The following is a 13,863-nucleotide window of genomic DNA, read 5'->3' as shown; positions in this document are numbered from 1 at the left end:
CCTGTGTCCCCTGTACCCCTGTGTCCCCTGTGACCCCTGTGTCCCCTGTGACCCTGACATCCTGTGACCCTGTGTCCCCTGTGACCCTGTGTCCCCTGACATCCTGTGACCCCTGTGTCCCTGAGATCCTGTGTCCCCTGTGACCACTGTGACCCCTGTGTCCCCTGTGACCCTGAGATCCTGTGTCCCCTGTGTCCCCTGTGACCCTGTGACCCTGAGATCCTGTGTCCCCTGTGACCCTTGTGACCCTGTGACCATGGGTGTAGATTACGCGGGGGACGTGTCCCCCCCACACTTTTTATAAAATGTAAATTCGTCCCCCGCACTTTTTCATAGGGCAAGTGTGTCCAGGACAACCTGAGGTTTTCGCGGGTGTGTATAGCCTACATCGAGATTTAAAATCCAAAGAGTCAAGGATAGTCTATCTACATACGTGGCTTTCTCGTTTCCATGGTAATCAGTCACTCGCGCATCACGACACGCCTATCCACGGCCAATCCATTTTTTTCATAGAGGTCGTCGCAATGAGTTCAAAACGGCAAAAAAAGTCAAGCACTTGCAGTTTTTTTTTCAAGCAGTAAGTTGTCATGTGGTATCCGAATTGGGTTACACAATGATGAATAACTCTGTCTACTTCTCTTGTTGAATAATGAACAAGTTTTGTTGTAAATTGAAAATATTCACTACCCGCGAAACGAGCACTTATTTTCAATCTTTTTTTATTCGTAATGTCTTTTATTTCACAGATGTTATCAAAGCTCTTCAAATTAGAATAAACATGGTGATTGTTAATGCTGAATTTGTATTTTCATGCATTATTAACAGCCTGCTTGAATCAGGCAGCGTTGTAACATGTGTAGCCTAGGCTACATGATGACAAACTTTAAGTTCTCTTGAAAAAGCCTAACCAGAAAGTTTGAAGTAGTTTTAAAAGCTTGAAGTTTGAAGGTTTTCAATTGGAAAGTTTTAATTTAGATAGATAGATAGATAGATAGATAGATAGATAGATAGATAGATAGATAGATAGATAGATAGATAGATAGATTTATTAAAATTAAGGAAAAAATGCCCTTTATAAAAGGTAAAAAATGTATTCTGATAAGATGTAATGAAACATTGACAATTTAAGTTTGAAGGGAGCCTCTGTTTAGTCTATAGGAAATGTAATTTTGCCAAAAGAAGAACTTTAATTTTAAGTAAATGATTTTTTTAAAGCAGCCTACTTCAGTGTGACATTTTACCATATTATCATGCTTAACACTGAGAATTTGAAAAATTGTAATTGTGATGATCAAATATCATAGGTTTGGGCGGTTGGCGGGTGGATTATTTATTTTTAACAGCAGATTTGGGTGACTCAAAGTGCACCAGATTAATGAATTTATCTTTAAAATGTAAAAAATTTCTTCCGGGGGGGGCATGCCCCCAGACCCCCCTTAGAAGTACCGAGCTCCACCCACAAACACAGTAGGCTATATGATGGTCTATGAAAAATATATATTTTTTTTATCTTATTATTAAAATACATGATCAGGATTTTACCACCTCCGCCTAGTTTGGAGCCATGAAAAACCCTGCATGTGCGATATAAAGTACTGAACATCTTTCTTTCGTTCTTTCTTTCTGTTTTATTGCTTTAAAAAAAAAAAGCATATTAAGCCAATTAAGTAAATACCTGTCAACAAAAGTCTGAAAAAAAAAAACTGGTATTACACTTGACATTCTGTCCCCCTCACTTCTGAAATGATGGCTACGCCCCTGCCTGTGACCCCTGTGTCCCTGTGACCCTGAGATCCTGTGTCCCCTGTGACCACTGTGACCCTGTGACCCTTGTGACCCTGTGACCCCTGTGTCCCTGTGATCCTGTGTCCCCTGTGACCACTGTGACCCTGTGACCCCTGTGTCCCTGTGACCCTGAGATCCTGTGTCCCCTCTGACCCCTGTGTCCCTGAGATCATGTGTCCCTGTGACCCTGTTATTGTTTGGACTGGTTACTCTCCAACTGGACTGGTCTTTTTTGACCTCTTGCCTGTTTTCTGGATTACGTCTTTGGATTACCCTCTGTTCAAATAAACTACATTTGGATCCTCAACCTTCGTGTCTCAGAGCAGTACGTGACAATATATGTGTTCTACATGTACAAAGAAGCTGTTATTGATTTATTAGTATCATTCTGTGGTTTTGGCCATCTTACCTCATACTCGTGCATTGCAGATCTGCAGTTTATCCTTTTCTTCTGACTGTAAAAAAGAAACGGAAACAAGCCATTTCATTGTTAATGTAATATTCAAATGTACTTTTGCATTAGTCTAAAAGCAAATTATATTACTCTTTGTTGATACATATTTATTTACCTTGTATACAGTATGATGGTGATCATGATAGTGAATATTGCACATGCCACTGTGATCACTAGCCAGACGAGCCAACCAGCACCACGGCGAACTGAAAGAGGGAGAATATCATAATTAAATCTACAAACTAAGAATGACACTAACTGTCTTTTTTTTCATTTCATTTCATTTATTAAGATCCCCATTAGCGCCTGACATCTCAGTTGCTATTCTTCCTGGGGTCTCCTCTTCATTACATCTCAAATTGACATAATTCATCATAATTTGTACATTATTCACACACACACACACACACACACACACACACACACACACACACACACACACACACACACACACACACACACTCACTCACACCCATCCACAAACTGGACATTATCTACAATAGCCCAATGCAATTAAATAAATAAACAAACAAACAAACAAAAAAAAATGCTATACATTTGAACATATAATCCATAAATAGCTCTCCAATACAAACTATAAAACATCTTTCCATATTACCATACTCTTCCAGCATCATGACTCTTGTGTGAACAGAAACAATTTTAATTTCTTTCGAAAACAATTTCTGTTATTTTCCAACAACAAAAATCCTGTTAATCCATTCCATGCAACCATGGCCCGATAACAAACTGCTCTCTGAAACTGATTAGTTCTGACTTGAGGCAGAACACATCGCATTCCAGTGGTTTGTCTTGTGCAGTAATTATGTTGATCAGCAAAAAATGACAATTTTCTGTAAATTATTTCAGGAGTTTTTGTTTCAATGATATTATGAATAAACGATAAAAGAAAATATTTCAATCTATATTTTACAGTTAACCATGCCAAATTATTGTGCATTGTGATTATATTAGTTGTATATGAACAACCCAAAACGATACGTGCCACTTTATTCTGTGCGACTTGCAATTTGTATAAATTATTTTCATTGGTATTTGACCAAACAACTGACGCGTAGTCTAAATGAGCTAATACTAAAGATTGGGCTAATCGTTTGGTCAGCCATTTGGGAATAAATTTCTTACAGTATCGGATTATTCCCATACTACGACCCCTTCTTTGCAATATTTTATTTATTTGGCTATTCCAAGACAGTGAGCTATCCACAATTACACCCAACAGATGAATTTCTTCTACTTGCTGAATCATATTTCCTCCTATATCTAAGTGCAATTTTAATGATGGCTTAAGAAAATATTTTGACCCAAGTATCATACATTTTGTTTATAAGTAATTTATTGTCAGTAATCCATTGTATGACCAAGTCTAACTCCATATTTAACACAATATTCAGTTGATCTATATCTCTTGCTGATTGACACAATGTTGTGTCATCTGCATACATTGCCATGGTTGCATGTTTAATTACAAGTGGAAAATCATTTGTGAAAACGGAAAATAAAAGGGGTCCTAAACAACTGCCCTGGGGCGCCCCACAACTCATTTCTTCTACCTCAGAGTAGCTACCATTAAAGTAAACTGTGTACTCACGTTTTCTAAGATAGCTTTCAATCCATCTAACAGCAGTTGGTTCAAATCCATAACAAACTAACTTTTTTAATAAAATATTATGGTCTAGAACATCAAAGGCTGCGCTTAGATCTAAAAATACTGTGCCCACTAAATTCTTCTTATCAATTTCCTGTAGCCAATAGTCAGTTAACTGAGTGAGTGCTGTTGTTGTGGAATGACCCATTTTATACATTTGTTCATTTTAGTCACCTGATTTCTAAATTTACGATACTTATTCCACTGAACCACGTCATTCTGTTTAATAGCTTCTGCTTTAGCTTGATTCCTGTGCCTCATATATTCTTTGAGCTCTTGATCCAGCCATGGAGTTGAGACATTTCTTACAGTTTGTTTCCTTAAAGGAGCATGTTTGTCTATTACTCTGGTTATCAGGTTATCAAAAATGGCCACAGCTCTAGCAGGATTCTGCTGCTGTGTAACCTTCAACCAATCTACACTCCTCATTTCTTCTACGAAATCATTCTCTTTAAACTTTTTATATGTACTTTTATGAATAAAATTTTGACCGGATTTAGATACTTTTGTAATTCTTTTCACAGCTATTAAATTATGGTCACTGCAACCGACTGGAATAGAGACTGCCTCCGAACATAACTCTTTTGCATTTGTAAAAATTAAATCAATGAGAGTTGCTGAATATGTGCCATCGGCTTTCAAATTTACTCGTGTATAATCCTTAACTATTTGAGACAGATTACAAGTATTAGCTAAAGAAAGTAATTTACCCTTTAATGTACAATTCGTAGACTTCCAATCTATATTAAAATCTCCTAAGAAGTAGATTTCATCTCCCCTTTCACATGCTTTATCCAACAATTCACATATTTGATCCAAATACATTACAGTAGCTTTTGGTGGTCTATAACAGCATCCGATAAGAACAGGCTTTACATAAGGTAATTGTAACTGTACCCATATTACTTCAACTCCTGGTATATTAAGATCTCCTCTAACTTTGACTGGAATATTATTTTTATCATAACAAGCTACTCCTCCTCCATACAAATTTCTGTCCTGCCTATAGAAATTATAGCCATCTATATTCAATACAGGACTATTAATAGTTGAATCTAAATGTGTTTCTGAAATGGCTAATATGTGGAAATTATAATTCTGTAATATTTCTGAGATATCATTTATTTTATTCCTTAAACTACAGATATTCAAATGAGCTATTTCAAACATCCCTTTTTGTACCAAAAAATATTTTTCAACCATCTAACACGTGTTTGTCCATCAATACTCATGCCTTTAGTATTACATTGAGCTCTCATTAATGCAAATATGACATCCAACCACTCACACACACACACACACACACACACACACACACACACACACACACACACACACACAAATATCTTCAGCATTGTAATGAAATAAACAAAATACATCAGTAGAGCAACGCTTGCTCATGACAAATTATTCATTTTCCTAAACTAAATGTTAGCAATGTGGTCTTAAATTCAAGAACAAGAACTTATAATATCAAGCTTATCCAAAATTTGAAATTCATTTTCTATTTACCTTGCCCACATCATAATTAGCTTAACAGAAAAATCACTCTTAAATTCAGTGTTGTAACTTATAGTCCATTTTATCTTTATATATTGTTGGGTGTGGCTGTAGAAAGCGGTAGTGATGTTCGGTTCTTGAACGAATTGTTATTTTGAGCCGGTAGGAAGTAACAAGTCGAGCTGGTTCATTAATCAAACTGAATCGAACTTTAGTTCCAGGTTAATGACGCAAAACACACAAGCTAAAGCATGTCCCACTCAAAAAGACCCCACTGTCAAAGTTTGCAGAGGATTACCGAGGTTGGCGTAGTGCCATCATTGCTTGATGACGTATGGAACAGACGAATCGTTTTTTTAAACCAGCTGTCCGAATGAACCGGCTCGCGGAAATGAATCAGACTTTGTCACAAGTAAGCGCATGACACAGGAGATTCAGAGAAATAAACAGTCCTTATCCATGAATCCGGGCGGCACAGGGGCTCATTGGTCAGCTCTGTTGCCTCACAGCAGGAGTCCTTTCAGTTTGCATGTTCTCCCGTGTCAGCATGGGTTACTTCCGGGGTACTACGGTTTCCCCCACACCACATGTAACGGAGGCCAGCTAGTAGTCACTGTGCGAGTAAACCTCACTCCTCTGATCTCAATAGGCGCTCTAGCGACAGACGTTAGAAGCTGCAGTCTTTAGCCTCCTTGTTAGTGCGCCTGACTCTCACGCCGGAGACTAGGGTTCGAGACCCGCACGGAGCGGGCGAGTAGGACCCGTTTGGAGGGGTCACACACAGTCCAAAGTGTGTGTGTGTGTGTGTGTGTGTGTGTGTGTGTGTGTGTGTGTGTGTGTGTGTGTGTGTGTGTGTGTGTGTGTGTGTGTGTGTGTGTGTGAGAGAGAGCCCTGTGATGGACTAGCCATCTGTTCAGGGAGCTTTCCCCTTGATCAAACATTTGTTGCATAATACTGATTACACAACAAAAAGTATTGGGTTTTTTGTTTTGTTTTCTTTAAAGCTACACTGTGTATTTTTTTAAATGAAGTGCAAAAGACTTTTACAGAAATCTTCATTAATCTTTTTTTAACAGAAACACAGTAATTTCACATTTATTTTCTGACTTTTTTACTGAAAAACATGCAGTTAACTACATGCATGATTTGCTGTGACTATACGTCACTGCATCAGCAACTACACAGTTACTGTCTGTTAACCCTCTGGGGTCTAAGGTGTTTTTGGGGTCCTTGAGATGTTCTGACATGCCCTGACATTTGTGCTTTTTTCAGTTGCTTATAAACATATTAATGGCAATAAAAAATTACACACTATTTAGCACAAACAGGGCTACCATAATATGTGAGCAACAAGAATGTACATGTCTGCATTTTTGAGAGAATAATGTTTATGCGTGGTTATTGAAAAAACTAAAAACTAAAGTTTCTGAAATAAGACCACAAAACACATACTAAATATGTGCCAATAAGACTTTTGTCTAATAGATGTCATCGCCTAGTGTTTTTTCTTCAAAATGATGTGAAAATCACCCTGCCTAATCATTCACATAACACAATACATTGATTTGAATTTTGCAAAGCACTTTCTGTTTGGAAAGGCAATATGCGGAGTGGGCGTCAATGATGCATATTTAGTGGTTCACACCTGAGGAGACAATGGGGCCCGCATACTTAATTAGCCATTCATTCAGGTGAGTCACTGAGCCACAAGAATGCAAGAGCAACAGTTGGAAGCATCTCAATTCTTTTTTATTTTTCCACATATTGTGCTTGCAATTTGGCCTATAATATTCAAGGAAAACATGTCTAGTAATTGTGCAGTTAATTCTCATACTGTATTTTCAGTTTTGGAATATTTATCCTCTCCCCAAATTTGTCACTAATAAAACACAATAAAAATTATTTAAAGAAAAGGCTTATATTTACCTTTTAATAGTTTGTTTACATCTACCTTGTAAATATATTTTTTATTAAAAAGGTTACAATTACAACAACAATTCAAGTGTAATCTTTCTTTGTAAAAACTAAAGTATACATTTTATCATACATATTTCAAAGTTAAGGATTTGATTGATTATTTGATTACTTTATTTTTGACAAAACATATTATATTTAACATAAGCAAAAATTGGCAAACAAAAGCTTATTTGAGGTGGCAGATATTTTACAGTAAAAATGTATAATCTATCCAAAACTAATCAACGAAATGTTTTCTTTCATATGTCTGTAACATAGGTCTTTCATTTTTATTATAAGAAATATAAATGTTAATTTGCAGTTTTATACGTTGCTTATACAAATACATTTTATTTCAACATATTTTAATCGATATTTACTCAGTATAGCAATACAGTTTGCTAAAACCGAAACATTCATACACAAACAGAAACGCCTGACTGTAACGTTGTTTTTATGAAATATTAGGGCATATAAATGTTAATTTTCAGTTTAAAACGTTGCTTATACAAATAGCCTACATTTTATTTCAACATATTTTTGTCGATTTTTACTCAACTCAGTACGGCAATACAGTTTGCTAAAACATCATCATTCATTCACACAGGAACGCAATTTAAATTTAAACTGTCTTTTTGCGAGCTGTGGTAAACAGCGCGCATCTCTGCGGCTGCCGTTCATTCATTCACAGAAACGCGATTAACTTGAGAAGGAAAAAAAACGTACTACAGTATTCGGATCCTCTCTCCTGCAATACCCGCACTCTGAGGTAGATTTTCCATTATTATTATTCCTCACAGCGCTGCCAGATGGTGTAAACACGTAGGTTACAATGATATGATTAAACTTGTGTTTTCTCGAGCTGATATGGGGGCGTTCACAGGTTTGCTTGGATTGCCTCAGCAATTTGCGTTTGAATAGCACGTGCTCTCCGTGGGCGGGTTCACATTACCTTTGAATGAGCTCTAATTAGCTCGACTGGAATCGCTCTCTTTTAATACAGATTTCACAAGATGAGAATATTTGTTTTTTATATAAATTACCTCATTTAAAAGAAGAGAATTCAAGCTTCATGCCTGTGTGTCTGTATGCCTGTTTGACTGAGTATTCGCTGAGTTACAGTTCATTTTCGGACGCGTTTCAGAATGGACTACACTGACAGAGAGAAGGCAGAACTCGCATCACGTTTATTTTTCTTTATTTGGCAAAAAGCACAACACTTTGTTTTTATTGTGAGTATACACAAAAATAATACACATTTAACAGAATCGATTGATGTATGAAACTTGCTTGTAATATCAAAGTCAACAGAGCAAAATTAATTTATTTTGAACTGAACTGAAAAAAAGCGAGCCTATCGCGCCGGCGCGATTGTCGACCTCAGGGGGTTAAATAAAGCAACATGCAGCATTTCATCAGTGTTTCTCTGTGTAACCCCTCTCACCCGGGTCCTTCACACCCCGCTCCGTGCGGGTCTCGAACCCGGGTCTCCGGCGTGAGAGTCAGGCGCTCTAACAAGGAGGCTAAAGACTGCAGCCTCTAGCATCTGTCGCTAGAGCGCCTATTGAGATCAGAGGAGTGAGGTTTACTCGCACAGCGACTACTAGCCCTACATCTAAATTCGAGGCTTTTGGTCATACCTAGGATATCTAGGTCCACCAAAGGAGGGAGAGCATTTTCACATTTAGCTCCAAAACTCTGGAATAGTCTTCCTGATACTGTTCGTTGCTCAGACTCGCTCTCCCAGTTTAAAACTAGATTAAAGACGCATCTCTTCAGCCAGGCATTCATATAATACTTTTAATCTTACGGTTAAATCCGACCTCTAGTTCATAAACGCCAGAGGAGAACTGGCCCCGACTGAGCCTGGGTTCTCCCAAGGTTTTTTATTCCCCATTAGGTCACCTGATGGAGTTTTTTCGGTTCCTTGCCACTGTTGCCTTTGGCTTGCTCAGTTGGGGATATTTGGGGATATTTAATTTAATTAATCAATCAACGATACTATTGATCAGCATTACCAAATGTGGACGTTCCACTAGAAACAAACATTGATGTATTGTTTTAATTTATTACTGTGAAGCTGCTTTGATACAACCTATGTTGTGAAAAGCGCCATATAAATAAACTTGACTTGACTTGACTAGCTGGCCTCCGTTACATCTGCTCATCCTGAACTGAAGCTCAGGCTCTACTCTTCAACACAATGGTGACACACGAAACACACCATACAGAAACACTTTAAACCCCAACAGAACATTAAACACTAACAGATCTCTCAGGATCTCAGCATCTTCACTTATTACAGTCCAGACTTAATTTCTTTCATACTAACATTCTTATTGAGAATTAACAGCGGTTTAGAAGTTGAAGCTTTATTGAAAAGAATAAAAATGATTGTATTGGTGCCATATTGTACAAAATAAAAGTTTTTCAAAACAAAATTCCTGATGAAAAATTTAAGTACACTAGTGTGATCAACAGTACCTATTTTCTTCAGATTTGATTTGATTTTTCAATTTTTGATTTGATTTTTTTTCCAAAAATTTTTTTACTCAAAAATTGAGATGCCTACTGTCAAATAAATGAGGCCTACAATTAATCAGATGCAAATAGAAATATAAAACCAGTCCTAATTGAAAGAGAACAAGTGGACAAAAAGATTGAATCCAATATTGGGTGATAATATTGCATAAAGAGTGATTTATAAGCAATTTTTTGTAGGCCGGTCATTTTTGACCGGGAAGACCACAAGTGTGACAATGTGTCATTTTGTACAAAATAAAAGTTTTTCAAAACAAAATTCCTGGTGAAATATTAAAGTAGACTAGTGTGATCAACAGTGCCAATTGTCTTCAGATTTTATTTAAAATGTCCAAAATTATTAAAAAAATAATGGTTTTTTTTAAATAAAGTAAATCTGGTTAGTTTTAAGTGAAGCTGGTAATAAGTGTACGGCCATGCATTTCACCTTTTTGTTTGGTTTATTCCAACCAAAATTCAACGACTGCCCAACGTTGGAGCCTGACGTCAAACAAACATTGGATTTAGACATCAACCCGACTTTCATTTTCAACCAAAATCCAACGTCTGACCGACGCTGTAGTCTAAATCCTGTGCCTGCTGGGCATCTATTTGACATCAGGATGCCATGATGTTGATGTCATTTTAATGCTATTTTGATATTATTCAATATCAAGCTCCAATATCAGATTAAATTTACCTTTTATAGTATATGTAATTATAGTGTCAGCTGTCATTTTAAACGTGAACTAAATGTAAATATGCTATGATTTAAATAAATAAAAACACACATGCAAAATACATAGACCTAAGTCTACAACTTTCAAGATCATTCAGGCTAGGTCTTTTAGATGTTGTCACATTGATTTACAATGAGTAATAAATATACTTTTTTCAGACATTTCAGACATTGTATTGACATAAATTTCACATCAATTTGATGTCTTGTTTCCTGACATCAAATCAACATCGATTTAATGTCAGTGATATTGACCTGAGATGTAGGGACCAGAAAAAACATGTCAGATTGATACCTTTGTTAGGCATCTTTACAACCAGGGAAAGCCCTGGACTTTCTCCCAAATAGGCCCATCATCCGGCCATTCGCCTCTAGCCGTGTGGGACAGACACTAGCCAGGATGTTCTGATACTATATGCCACAATACTGTAGCCTATCAGACAAGGTATTCACAGCAAGTAACATCTCAAAACCAATGATGATAATTGGGGTTGTGTTTAATAATGAAGCCTCAGCCTTCAAATAAAAACAAAAAATGTACAATGCCATAAAATACAAATAATGAAATGTCTATAGTAACCCCATATTACACAAACTTGTAATTATAAATCATATAGTTAAATACCAGGGGTCTCCAACCTTTTTTTGTGCGAGGGCTATAACTAAAGGGATAAAATAATCTAGAAGGAATTTTTATTTGTTATACTCCAGTATTTATTATACATAACATGGTTAAGCTTTTTTACTTTTCACCATCATATGGGAAATAATAAAATATCGATATAGAATTAAAAGCGTTTAAAAAAAATTCTGAAAAATTCTGAAAATATAATTGATTTTTTTGTTGATTTTCTATAAACCTATTGTATGTGTTATCAAAAACAGTAGCCCAAACATTTAGTATAAATATAAATGAATAAATAAATAAATAAATAAACTGCCATAACTTCTAAACAAAAACATTACTGCATTACATTTAAAGGGGTGATGAACTGAGAAATCAAATTTTCCTTGAGCTTTTGACATATAAGAGATCATCATACTATAATAATATCCTGTAAGTTTCAGAACTGAAAACTACCTTGTTAGTCCAATAAAAGCTTTTATAGACATCAGGCTCAGCAAACGACTCGTTTTTCAAAGTGGGGAACTATGACGTCAAAGAGGATAAAACACCGCCTCCACAAAAGAAGATCAACGCCTACTTCAACACGGCCTGTTTAGCCCCGCCCACCGATTCGCCCAAACATGCTAAATAACATAGGACGACATGATAATTGCTAAACCGGATCGAGCTACTTCCAAGCAATAAACATGCTGTTTACTAAATATTGTGCAGTGCCTGTTTGTGGAAGAAGACAGTCTGCATAAGCTTCCTTCGGATTCCAGCATGGTTAAACTTTATTAAAGGGTAACTAAACCCCTGGTCAGAGCCTGACTCCACCCACTGGCAAAAATGCTAGAAAAGTGGGCAGACCCAGCAGAGATAGAGGGGACGAATCGTGAGTGGGGGGGCGTGCACCTGAGACCTGCTGTCAGACTCTCTAAAATGGAGAGTGACTCACAGGGTCGAAAGACGACGTAAAGCACATGCATCTGATGAGTTTTATCGAGTTTATGTCAATAGCGCGCGCTCTCTATAGGCATTTTCATATTTTGCCGCTATGTGAAAAAATCCAGCAAAATGCGCCGCCGCGTTTGTCGACCCCAGAGGATTAACTTTAGCCTAACCATAAATTGTGATTAAAATATATATGATCACTCACATCAAGACGCCGCTGCGGTGGTGGAGTCCATGCAGGAGAGCAGCGTTTGGCACTGCGTCGCTTTTCAGCGCGAGCTGTGTGGAGAAGCCCATTTCCACCTCTATTGCGTTTCAAAAGCAATTCCGCGTAAAATGCAGGTTTCACACTCGGTCTTCCAGGCCAAGTGCATGCAACCACTGGTGCCTAATTTCCAAGTCTGCTGGAAAGCTATGCAGTCCAGCAGTGCTGTTGCAACCAGCAACACTACACCTACGTACCCTCCTGCCCACTGTACTAAATACAGATAAATCTACGCTAGCTCATACCAAGGGAGGGCGTGGTATAGCTCGTACCAAGGGAGGGTGTGGTGAGCTGGAACCTGCTTACGTCACGTAGTACCGCAAACATCCAATAGGAAAATTCAACTGCAGTCGCCACCATTCAACCTGAAGAGGGCAGCACTCAGACGTTTTTACACCATATATTGTAGAATTAAAACACTTTATACCCAAATGTCAGAAAAGTTACTCGAATCAATGAACAGCACTAATAAAGCCCCATTCTTACAGATCATTAACTAAAAAAAGTTGGTTTAGGGTTTAGTTACCCTTTAAATCAGTCAATCACAATTTCCCGACACGGATCTGCCAGCAACATGTAAGTAACCATGTGTATTCTAATGCCTGATCTGCGATCAGTGATTTCTGATGTGTAATTATTCAAGTTCAGATATCTTTCTCTTAAAATCGTTCAATACTGTTTATGCATCAGTGACTAAACGATCAACTTCACATAATTTCTCGTAGTATTATGAAAATAATCTTTTTTAAACTGTTATTAAATTATATACAGAAAGCGATTAAAGAACGATCAAATCGCCCAAGCTGTCAATCAAACAGCACAGCGCGAGCCGCGAGAGCTTATCTGGACACTTACCAAACTCGTGATGAAATAATGACACTGTTACACTACACAACGAAGCTCTTACTGTGTATTCACATCGTGTTTGCGTTGTGATTTGGTGTAAGCATTTGTGAGAGTGCAAAAATTGCGTTGCAATGATAAGATCTTTATTCACGCGATCAACAGACTGTCTGTCATCTGCTCAGTCAGTGCTCATCATGCTGCAACCTTTCATGTGATGGAATAGATTTAAATATAATGCTTTAAACAATACTTTTCACGATTTGTTAATCTCGATAGCTGTAATAGTAAAAACGTAGTAAAAGTTTTCGAGAGAGTTCATGTAATACTATCCATTTCATATGCAAGCATGTCAGCCAATCACAGCAGTCTCACAGCAGACACGCCCCTTAAAACAGAGCGTTCAAATCTGAAGCTGAAATGAGGCTTGGAAAAATGGCTTTTATTTATAAATTATGAAAATTTTTGATGTAAAAATCATACTAACATTATAAGGGCACCCCAGGCAACATTATAAAATAATAAAACAATCCAGTTCATGACCCCTTTAATACATTTATACATGACTATA

The sequence above is a fragment of the Squalius cephalus genome, assembly GCF_949319135.1.
Source record: "Squalius cephalus genome assembly, chromosome: 1".
In the NCBI taxonomy this organism is placed as follows: Eukaryota; Metazoa; Chordata; class Actinopteri; order Cypriniformes; family Leuciscidae; genus Squalius; species Squalius cephalus.
The sequence above is the reverse complement of the archived record's forward strand: the minus strand, read 5'-3'. Positions refer to the sequence as shown.